General features: G+C 45.1%; 1 pseudogene; it reads right to left on the bottom strand.

The window, feature by feature from the left end:
* Positions 1-3024: 3024 nt before the first annotated feature.
* Positions 3025-5164, bottom strand: LOC101650095 (annotated as a pseudogene).
* Between the last annotated feature and the right edge of the window lie 6815 nt (positions 5165-11979).

Here is an 11979-nt window from a genome sequence, read left to right as displayed (position 1 = left end):
AAAGTTGTATTTCTCATCATTGTTACATCGCACCCTGACTGGCTCACCTTCTCCCCGAGACCCCTCTGCAAGGGGATCTCCAGTGGCCTACTGATGGGCTTTGGATCTCCACTCCACACTGCCCCCATCATTCACTATGGTAAGCTTTGATATTTATGCATTTACCTATTCCAGATAGTTCATAAACATGAGATCATACAATATTTGTCTTTTTGTGTCTGACTTATTTTAGTGTAATGATTTCAAGGTTATTCATGTTGTAGCATGTATCATCACTTCATTTTTCTTTATGATAAATGATTTTCCATTGTATGGGTATATCACATTTTGTTTATCCATTCATTTGTTGATGAACATGGGATTTTCCTCACCTTTTAGTTACTGTGAATAATGTTGCAATGGCCACTGTTATATACTTCCTATTAGTTTTGAGCTTCATTTTAATCATCTGAATCATGAATGCTATGTTTTGTTCAGGTTTTCTATTTTTTTCATCAGTTTTGGTCATTGATTTTTAAGATGGCAGGAAAAGACTAACACATAAATACTTACCACCACCCCAACACACACATTATATAATCCCTACACCACCGACTTATTTAACTATGGATACAGGAAATTGTATGGATAGTTGGAATTTGTAGGAATACAGCTGGACATTGAATAAGGAAGACCAAAGAATTATTGATACATTTGAATAATGGAGAAAAATATTGAAAGGACCATTGACTGCTAAAAGGATAAACTGATCTGTCTTGGAAGAAGTAGGGCCAGAGGCAAGGATGGCAATGCTTTGTCTTTCTAATTTTGGACATGCAGTCAGGAGAGACCAGTCCCTGGAGAAAGACATCATGTGGCGAAAAAAGGAGGGGTGACGAAAAAGAGGAAGGCCTTCAAAGAGATGGGTTGACACAGTGGCTGCAGCAATGAGCTCAAGCGTAGGAACACTGAGGATGGTGCAGGACTGACTGGGCCGTGTTTAGTTGTGGATGAGGTTGCTGTGGGTCATAACGGACTCTGATACCTAACAACAGCACAGGAACTTGCAGGGCACCAGGGGATCAGATAGAACACGAGTGAATTCAGCCCAGCTTCCCCGGGAGCTCCAGAACCTCTAATATTGATTACAGATGCAGGATTCACTCTGTACTTTTAATCACTTGTATCATTACTTCAAATTAAACTGATCTCAAGCAGACCTCTTCATTTGAAAGAAAAAAAGCACTCTGTCCCTGAGCAAAATCTCTGCCACTAGATTGCTGGCACCCAAGCCTGTTTTCTCACCCTAGCCTATATGTTTCTATGAGATGGCCCTGTTCAAATTGATTGGCACCAGAACCTTCACAGCCTTCACTCTTCATTCTTAATCTTCATTCTGCTTTCTTCTTTCTCCCTTTAATTGGTATCATTAGAAATGTGTGGGTTTTTATATTTCTCAAACATTTAGTCTTGTTCAGCATCTACCTAGTTATTGTTTTTGCAGAGAATAAATACTTTATTAACTGATTATAGTTGAAAGTCCAAACAAAAAAAGGGTTTATTAAGGCAGAGCCATATGTGTGTATGTGTATAGACAAATCCAAAGACTGTTATCTTTACATCTCAATAACATCTGCATTTTTCTTTTACCCTTTTAGACAGTGTGCTTTCTTCTTAAAGAAACAAATCTTGGTGGGGAGGTGGGTGTGGGAGACCTGGTAGGGCAGGATCAAGGAGAATGTAACAAAGAGGAAGTGCTGAAATCCTGGTGGGTACTGAGCATGATAGTGGGACAGGAGGAGAATCAAGGGAAATAGAGGAAAGAGCTGGGAGGCAAAGGGTATTTATAGAGCTCTAGATAAAGACATGTACATATACAAATATATGAGGATGGGGAAATAGATCTATGAGCCTACATTTATAGGTTTAGTATTAAGGTAGCGGAAGGACATTGGGCCTCCACTCAAGTACTCCCTCAACACAAGAATACTTTCTTCTAGTAAATTGGCATTCTATGATGCTCACCTTCCCGACACAACCGCTGAAGACAAAGCGGGTGAATAAGCAAATGTGGTGAAGAAAGCTGATGGTGCCCGGCTAGCAAAAGATAAAGCATCTGGGGTCTTAAAAGCTTGAAGGTAAACAAGCGGCCATCTAGCTCAGAAGCAACAAAGCCCACATGGAACAACATATCAACCTGTGTGATCACGGGGTGTCGAACGGATCACTGAAGACAAATGGGTGCATAAGCAAATGTGGCGAAGAAAGCTGATGGTGCCCGGCTATCAAAAAGTATAGCGTCTGGGGTCTTAAAGGCTTGAAGGTAATCAAGCGGCCATCAAGCTCAGAAGCAACAAAACCCACATGGAAGAAGCCCCCCAGCCTATGCAACCACGAGGTGTCAAAGGGATCAGGTGTAAGGCATCATCAGAACAAAAAATCTTACCATAGTGAATGATGGGGGGAGTGCGGAGTGGAGATCCAAAGCCCATTAGTAGGCCACTGGAGATCCCCTTGCAGAGGGGTCCCGGGGAGGAGATGAGCCAGTCAGGGTGCGATGTAACAATGATGAAAAATACAACTTTCCTCTAGTTCCTAAAGGTTTCCTCCCCGCTCCCACTACCATGACTCGAATTCTAACTTGCAAGACTGGCTAGACCAGAGGATGTACACTGGTACAGATAGGAACTGAAAATAAAGGGAATCCAGGACGGATGAGCCCTATAGGACCAGTGGTGTGAGTGGCAAAACAGGGAGGGTAAAGGGAGAATGGGTAGGAAAGAGGGAACCGATTACATGGAACTGTGTGTGACCTCCTCCCTTGGGGACAGACAACCGAAAAGTGGATGAAGGGAGACGTCGGACAGGGCAAGATATGACAAAATACCCATTTATAAACTATCAAGGGCACATGCGGGAGGGGGGAGGGAGGGGAAAAATGAGGACCTAATGTCGGGGGTTTAAATGGAGAGAAAATGTTTTGAGAAACGATGTACAAATGCGCTTTACACAATTGATGTGTGTATGGATTGGGATAACAGTTGTATGAGCCCCTAATAAAATGTTAAAAAAGAAAAAAAAAAAAGAAGGAAAGAAATCTTGGCCAATATTTCCAAGTCATGTTTTGATAATAACTTGTAGGATCATGGATTGAGATAATGACTGTCTAATCACCTTTCTCGGTATTTTGCTCATGTGGCTGGACATTTTAATTGCATTCATTTATGTTGGTGTGCACAAATATGACAACTGATCATTATCTTTTCCCCCCAGTAAAATACAGAATTTAAAATTTTTAAAGTTTTAATTAAAATAAGTTTGGACTTCCAACTAAGTCAAATACACAAATTTCATATTATTTTCTACCCTTCTCTAAACCTTCCTGTATCTTTTAAATAGCCATTACGATATGATCACCCCGGTTGTGTTTCAGTTCTAAAATTTTTCAATTTTTCAAAATTCTTTGTTATGCAAAATGGCAATGCAAATAGCAATCCTACATCATGTAGAATGACTGTCCTCTTGCATGGTTCCCTTTTATAAAAATGGGTAACCTCAAAACAAACAAACAAAAACAGACATGAATTTAGTCCATCTGAAAAAGCACTCCAACTCCCTACTTCCACTTTTGAAGGAAAAGGCAGAGGCAAGTTTACATTATCCCAGGAAATTGAATAAATGGCTTTATTTGGTATCTTCAAGAAGCTTCTCCTTCTGGAGGGGATGTAGGTGTTGTAGGAGAACCAGTAACTGGTTTCCGTGCAATTCTGCCTAATTCTGCGTGAACAGCTGATAGGACAGGCTTCTGATCTGATGTTTTGGTGGACGGTGATAAACCACTGCTTCCACTTGCAGCCCCGCTTCCAGGGCCACCACCACCTGGGCCTCTGGGGAGCTGGTTTTCTGACTCCGCAAACTATTGAGGAAATTTGCCAGGGTACCTTCACTTGTGGCTCCAGCTTTCATGTCTGGATCAATGTTTTGAGCCAGCAGGGACAGGTCACACGCTGGCAACATTGGGTGACACAGATGGATTAGGTGTTCGAGGGGAGCCTCCTGGGACTCGGCGAGGCATCCACAGGTCTTGCAGCTGCAGTTGGTGGTGGTTTTGCTAAAAGGGACTGTAGCTTCATAAGAAACACTTGGTCATCTTCAGTTATGATTTTTCATGCACAAACTTTTGGACAGGTGGCTTAATTCTGATGTCTTCAAAATTATCTTCTGCTTTCAATGTCTGAAAATTTTCATGTAATATTCCTCTTTTTTATCATTATCCCAACCTGCTAGAATAAATACTACATCTTTTCCCACAACAACAGCCGTAATCTTATACGGAAATCCATAGAGTTTCTGAACGATATATTTATATAGTAAATCTATATTTTTGTTTTCTTTTACTGAAGTGTAAATAAGTGCTGCACCATACTGTAAGCAAAACTTCTGGATATGTGACTGAATAAAATCAAAATGCTCACCTCTGTAGTCATGTTCTTTCTCCAATACACTTATGGCATCACTCTTTGTGCAAACTACGAGTACGGGAAGGCCCAAGTTATGTGTAAGCGTATCCGCACCCAGAGGTAACAGCACACTGTCATCTTTGTCCCCCTGTGACGCAGTATTCCTTCTCTGAGGAGAAGCCGGGCAATCTTCTCCTGGCTCTACGTAGTCTTGGAAGTCTCTAATCAACTTTTGTTCCATTTCTTCAGGAGGAATTTTCAATTTGTCAATATGCCCTCTAACAACACTTGCCCATTTCTGGAAAGAATCCAAAGCAGTCCAAGGCTTTGACATCTCAACAACCAGCATCACAAGTGTCCAGCAGAGGAATGGCTTCCAGCGAAAATTTGAGGCCTTTGCGATACAGATCTCCGTCTAAGATGCACACATTGCATCTTCTGATCATCCCTGTCTCCATCGTGTACATTTCGATGCAAATACTGCAATCCTCTGTCTGCCTTGTACTCCTCGATTCCCCGAATGTTTCTGAGCTTGTTTTTCCAGCTCCATCTTCACCCAGCAGCAGCAGGGCGCTCTTCCCCGCAGGGAGCTTGGAGGCGACTGAGTGGATGCTGGACCAGAGGTTGCAATGGCCGCGGCCCTTGTAGGTCGAAGCTAAACCTGGGGGTGGGTGGCTGGGGGGTGGGTGAGGGCCCCGAAGGAACCGCCCGCCCACGCCCGCCATCCTGGTCGGGAACCCGGATCTGGTGCGTTGGGTGCACAGGAGGGGGGCGTGGCCAGTTATTTTGTTTTCTATGCTAGTATTTGGGCTCTCATTTGTATTATTTCCTATACTCTCCCCCGACCCCCCACCAGTGTTCTTTTCCCTCCTTGAGTTGAACGCTTAGCTTATTATTTTTCATTCCTATTATTTCAGCCTCGTCTCCCATCCCTACATGAGCAACAAATTCCCCAGCAGCCAGCTAACCTAGCTTTTATGCAGTTTGAAAACTTGGAAGAGTATTTAGATTTAGTTGAAATTTGCCACGCTGCTACTGGTACCTGCATAGGGATTTTTCATTTTGCTTTTGGCATTGGTTTTCTGGTTAATCTGTGGGTTTGAACTTTAGTGCAGCAAGTGAAAGCCATTTCCTGAGGACATACGTGGCTTTGTGCTCAGCTATCAACACACCCTTTGGTAACCAGGACTCACCTACTTAGAAGACAGAGGATCATTATAAATAATACTATTTTTTTCATGTTGAACATCCCAAAATTTTTTTTAAGGTATGAGTGGTAATGTTGGATTGAAATTGTATCCTAGATGATAGCAGCTACATAATTGAAACAAATCATGACTCAAATTACAACAGCCACTATAATACCTACACACTTATTACAATGAGAATTCAATGAGTGGAACATATGTTTATGTTAACACTTGTCTGGGCCCATCTGGTGGAACAAGTGTGGTTATTTATAAACAAAAAACAAGAAGATCAAAGGCAGACATTTGACTTGAACAGTTAAAACTTTGTCAGCAGATCTCCCTAGGATGCATGCTGGACCTGATCTGGTTTCCGACATTTTCTGTATTTGTGTTTGTTCATATTAGGGCATATCTCAGAGGTGTTTTGTCATTGGTGGTGGTGGGGTGGTGGTGTTACCCTCTTGAAGTTGTGTTATAGGGCGGTAGGGGGTACAGTCGGAAGGGGGGTGGGGGGGAAAGAGGGGAAACAACGTCAAGGAGTCCATGTAGAAAAAGACTTTGGAAACTGCGGTATCAATTGTACAATTCTGCTCGATGTGATTGAACTGCAGAATGATATGTATTAAATATCAATTAATAATAAATTTTAAAAATAACCAGATAATGAGGCTTACCACTCAGATCTGCAGACCACAGGGACTTGGTTAATGAAGTGAAGATATATGGGGAGCCTTTATATTCTCTTGGAGAAGAGTAGAGATGATTAATGCTCATTACTAGGGTTTTCTGGGACTTCACATTCAAAATCTAGGTGTTCTGGAGAGGTCTATGTGGAGAACGAGGTTGGAGGGGCTGCATTTATGCAACTTAGAATGACCTCTGCAATATAGTATTTTCTAGATTAATAGAGGGAGTGAGAAAGGAGGGCAACAAAGATCAAGCACAGCAGGCTCATTAGCTAAGTGTACTGAACTGTGCAGCACAACGTGAAGCTGAACGTGGACTGTATTGTCCAGCATCCTTATTTCCTAACAAAAACAGTACAAATGAAAAGTACCAGAAAACATGTTTGGGTAGTGAATTTTCTATCTTGTGTACCAGGAAATCGACTTTTACTTTAAGCCCGGGCTTTTAAAAAATTGTTTTAGTGGGTCCTTTTAGGAGTCCCTGGGTTGTGCAAATGGGGGGCTCTCAAGTACTGAAAGGTGGGACCCGAGCTCAGTTAGGACAGCGTGGACCTGGCACACAGGGAGGCCCGCTTCCTGTTAGCACCATGCTAATTGATGCTTACCACAGCCTGCCTGGCACGTCATCTAGACCGGCGGGGCCTGTGAGACTGTGGCAGGAAATCCTCTGTGTGCTGTCCAGTAGGGTGCCCGTTAGCCTATGTGTTAATGTGGCTGGTTCGACTGAAGAACTGGGGTTGACATTTCGTTTGGATTCACTCGCACTTAGAAGGCTTTGTTACCTTTATATGTTTAATTCAGGTTCTCCTGGGACAGACCCCAGGCCATCTGAGCAAAGTGCCCTCCTCCAATCCTCCCGATACTCTTCTCCAAGACAGCATGAACGTGTGTCTGCTTCAGAAACACTGCACTTGACCCACATGTGCCTCTTCTCACAGCATCGTGTCGGCTGCGAGCCGTGGCAGGAAGAGCAACCTGGAGGTGTGTTGGTGCTGGCCCAGCTTAGACACACGCCTTCATCTTAAATGGCCGTGCTCTTGTGCTGGCAAGTGTATCAATCAGCTCTTTCCTCCCTCAGGTCTGACGAACCATAAAGGTTCTTGGGAATATACTTAAGAACTCACTGCTTCTTCCAGTAGCCTAGATTGCCTTTTCCCCTCTAGGACAATCAATTCCTGTCAGAAGTCTCCAGCCCCCCACTGGCCTTCATTTTGCTCCCTTAGCAAGGATCCCTGGTATGAATGAATGGTTATTTAAATGACATGTAAACATCTTTCAGTTTTGTGCTTTTACTTTGTTCTTTAACTTACCACTGATTTGCGCACGTCAAGGAGGAAAAATAACATCTGCACAGTCTCATTTTACACACTCCATAGAAGTGGTTTAGGTGAAACATAGATAGCTGCTGTCAGCAAGAATTATAATGTTAACTGATCGTTTGTTGCATGCTTCGGGCAACTTTCTGTGTCCATTTTCAGTGTTAGTCTTTCCTCCCACAAGCCCAATGAAATAGCCTTCTTATCATCCCTACTTCACAGGAAGATATGAGTCACAGACTAAGCAGTTTGCCAAAGGTCACACGGGCCTAGCCGTGGGGCCAAGCTATCTGCATTATGTGTATTGTCTGTTTAGTATATGAATATGTTCACATTACGACTCTGTCTCACTTGTAGAATCCTTTCATTCCCTCTTCTAAAGCCAGATTTCGCAAGCTTAGTTTTGACAATTCAAAGCTTCAACTACTGAAAACTCAAAGACAGCAGCCAAATGTTGCTAACGTCGGGTGTTCCTGAGTGAGAACTAACAATGGTTTAGGGACTCGGGTCCTGCAGAGCAGAGCAAAGGAGAGGGAAAAGAAGGAAAGCACACCTCAGGGGGAGGGAGATCACTCACAGTGGAAACAACAGTGTTGGGTCGTTGGACCCTGCCCTCGACTCTGACCTCACAGGCCCTCATGAGTTACAGCCAGTTAGACAAAGGAACCCTTGCTTTGCAGTTGTGACTGCAGAAACAGCCCAGGGCTTGGCCTTGTTCACTCACTTACAACACACTTTTCTAATGTTTCCTGTGTGCCTGGCCCTGGAGATACCGTGGTTACCAGAAATGAGCTCTTGGAAGTTGATTGCCAGAACAAATATTAATCACATGCTCATGCCATCAAAATGTTAAACTGCAATAGGACCCGAGCAATAGGTTTATGGTGCGAGGAGAGTTGACATAGGAGGCTGTTTGGGTAGGTCAGGGAGGGCTTCCCGGGAGAAATTATGTGGGAGCTGAGATTAGAGGGATGTGCAGGGGTTAACTTGTGGAAGAAGAACATGCCGGCTGGTGGAGACAGCAGGCACAGAGGCCCTGTGTGGGAGAGACTAAGAAACAGCTAGGGGGCTCTTGAGATCTGGAGGTACACGCTGCTTAAAGAAGCTGAGGGGGCTATGGAGGAGGATAGACTATGCATGGTTAGGAGTTTGATCTTGACCCAAAGACCCGGGAAAAGCCTCCAGAGGGTCTCTGGGAGGGGGCGTGTGGCCAGACTGGAGTTTTAAAAAGATTCCTTGTCTTTGGGTGGGTGCTGGAGTCTGCAGATGGTGGGTGTCTAGGAGCCTGGGTACAGGAGGAGATGAACGTTCCCACATAACGAAGTATAGGGGAGCCTCTGCCCTCACAGAGATTACCTTCTGCAGAGTAAAATCCAGCCAACTAGGCAGCTGGGGACCTTGCTCCTGGTATTGAGTTCAGAGGGAATTTTAGGGCTGGAGCTAAGCTACTACGTGTAGGACCTACTGTGTACTCGCCTCTGGGAGCACTTGCTTGTGGTCCCCTCTTGATTCAGGAGTTCTGTGCAGAGGTGTAACCCAGATGGAAGTGACAGTGACAGTTACCTGGTCATTCAGTGGGATCCCTCTGCCCATCTTCATCCGGTTTTCCTCAGGGTGGTAGTCATCTGCATCATAGAACTTCCACCCCAGCTTGAAGAACAAAGGGAGAGGGCGTATGTGGGGCAGGGCAGTCTTAGTGGCAGCTACCCCCACCTTCTTCCCCACTGTTAGGACCACCCTACACAAAGCCGGAGCGGCTTTAGAGGCTCCTCATCCCCTGGCACTGGCTGGCTGCAGTGCCTATTTCCATCCATCACCATTTGTTATGACCGTGGAAAAGCAAAATTGCATCCACGGTTTCACGGTGTGTGCAGGCACTGTCTGTGACTGCGCAGTTTTAGAAAAGTCCCTAGGTGACTCCAAGAGTTGGAGGCCACCCACGGCGTGTGCTGCAGGAGGAGGGCCTGGCGGTCTGGCTCTGGGAAGATGGCAGCCCGCGTGTGCTGCAGGAGGAGGGCCTGGCGGTCTGGCTCTGGGAAGATGGCAGCCCGCGTGTGCTGCAGGAGGAGGGCCTGGCGGTCTGGCTCTGGGAAGATGGCAGCCCGCGTGTGCTGCAGGAGGAGGGCCTGGCGGTCTGGCTCTGGGAAGATGGCAGCCCGTGTGTGCTGCAGGAGGAGGCCCTGGTGCTTGCAGCCAAGAACACCCTGCGCGGCAGTCTGCGTGGTGACCCATGGGGCCGCCATGAGTCAGAATTGACTCGGCATCATCAGATTTGTTTTCAGATTGTTTCCTGGCCAGAAGAAGGGAAGGGACAGAAGGGGAGAAGCAAAGAGACCAGAGCCAAGGGGACCATTTAGTTGAGAGAGACTGGAACAGGTACCTCAGCTGCCAGCAGAGCGCCCACGGTTGACCTGTGGAGAGGACACAGAGGTTCAAATGACTGCCCTTTCCCAATGGGTGTGCAGATCTGTGGACGCCTGGTAAACAAAGAGATGGCTGCCCCTGATGGTATCAAAGCCTCAAGAGCTTATGGTGCTAAAGCACTAATGCTCGTGACCCTGGACCCTAGAGAATGGTTTTACTGTTCTTCAAGGATTTAAATAAAACCATTAACTGCTATTTTCTTTTCCAAAAGGCAGTGTCTAAAGTCATCTTAAACCAACCCTGGAGGCTTTTCCTGCAATAATATTGGAGTCTCTGTACTCTGGGTATGTATCTTATTTACTTTTTAAAAAACAGGAAATCTGAATCGACAGATTTCTACGGAGACTAGTGTCAGGAGGAATATGACACGGGAGATTTACCTTCTGAGTTGGAATCACTGACTGGCAGTGAGCTTGGTTTGAGTATCCACGTGAGGGCCAAGTAACAACCAAAGGCGTCAACGCTGACTCATAGCAATCCTCGAGGACAGGGTAGAATTGCCCCTGTGAGTTTCGGAGACTGACTCTTTACAGGAGTTGAAAGTCCTTTCTCCTGCCAAACCGCCGGTGATTTCGAACTGCTGACTTTGCAGTTAGCAGCCCAACACGTGACTGCTGTGCCACCAGAACTCCTCCTATATGTGAGGTCCTGGGGGCCCAAAACCATTACAAACTTTGTTTGGAGGTGAAAGGGGATGAAGTCTTAAAGAACATGAGCCAATGACCCTAGAGTCGCCAGCATTTGTTAAGGTCAAAGCATCGATAGTATGTTCGCCCCCTGACAAGCAGCATGCTCTGGTGAGAAAGGGCTCCAGGGTCTCAGATCTAGGCCACAACTACATGAAGGCGCTCCTTTTCCCTTCAGGCCTGCAAAACCAGATGCTGATCCACCTGATTGATATTGAGCACCTGCTGTGTCCAGACTCTCCAGGCGGGTACTCCAAAAGGAGGTTTCCCATCTAGCAACATGGTGGGGGGTGGAGGGCAGAAAATGACGGATAAAAGGCTGATCTTGTGCTCAATGTCACCAAACTTCGATCATTCAGGCACCGCCTTCAAAACTGGCACTGCAGCCTCAGGCCATTTCTTCCATATATTTCGTGTACCACCTCCACAATTATTGGTATTTTTCCTTAAATTATTGCTTCACTTTTAAAAAATTACAAATGTCCGTTAGTAAGAAGGACACTATTTCATTGTTTGACATAGAAGCCACTTGTCCCAAGGACCCCAAAAGATACAAGAGTGAGAAAAAATCCCTTATGTTCAAATAAACCGGGAGGAGACAATAAACAGAGACACTTTACTATTTGGCAGTACGCTGCTTTAACCAGGTTCCCCGGTGGCACAGTGGTTGCATGTTGGACTGCTAACCACAAGATCAGCGTTTGGAAACCATCAGCCTCTCCAAGGGAGAACTATGAGGCCTTCTATTCCTGTTAGAGTTAACCGTTTCAGAAACCCACAGGGGCGATTCTGTCCTGTCTTCAGGGTCAATTTGAGCTGGCAACGATTGGATGGTAGTGAGCTTGGAGTTGGTTTAACAGGGTTTTAAAATACAGTCTTTCTGTCTTCAGACTGTTGTTCTCTTACTCCATCAATTAGACAACTATAATTTGCCCCCCAATTGATAGGGAGTATAATATGAAAATCTTACAAAGCTCAACCAAGGACCACCAAGGTCATTAAAGGATTCATTGTTGTTAAGACTCAAAGATCAATACAATCACTTCTCAGTTTTTTTGTTTTTTTTTGCCTAGCTGATTAGCAACATTTGACACTTTCCTGCCTTTTAGAGACCCAAGGGTCCTAGGGCTCAGTCCTCGGCCAATTTCATCTGTACTCAGTCCCTTGGTGATCCCTACACACCATGTAACACCACACTACCTACAATCTACCTCTGTGCCACACAGTGCATGACTTGT

Source organism: Echinops telfairi, unplaced genomic scaffold (genome assembly GCF_000313985.2).
Source record: "Echinops telfairi isolate 266 unplaced genomic scaffold, ASM31398v2 ScPeMD7_7429;HRSCAF=8467, whole genome shotgun sequence".
Classification (NCBI taxonomy): domain Eukaryota; kingdom Metazoa; phylum Chordata; class Mammalia; order Afrosoricida; family Tenrecidae; genus Echinops; species Echinops telfairi.
This window is presented reverse-complemented; position numbering and strand designations above follow the sequence as displayed.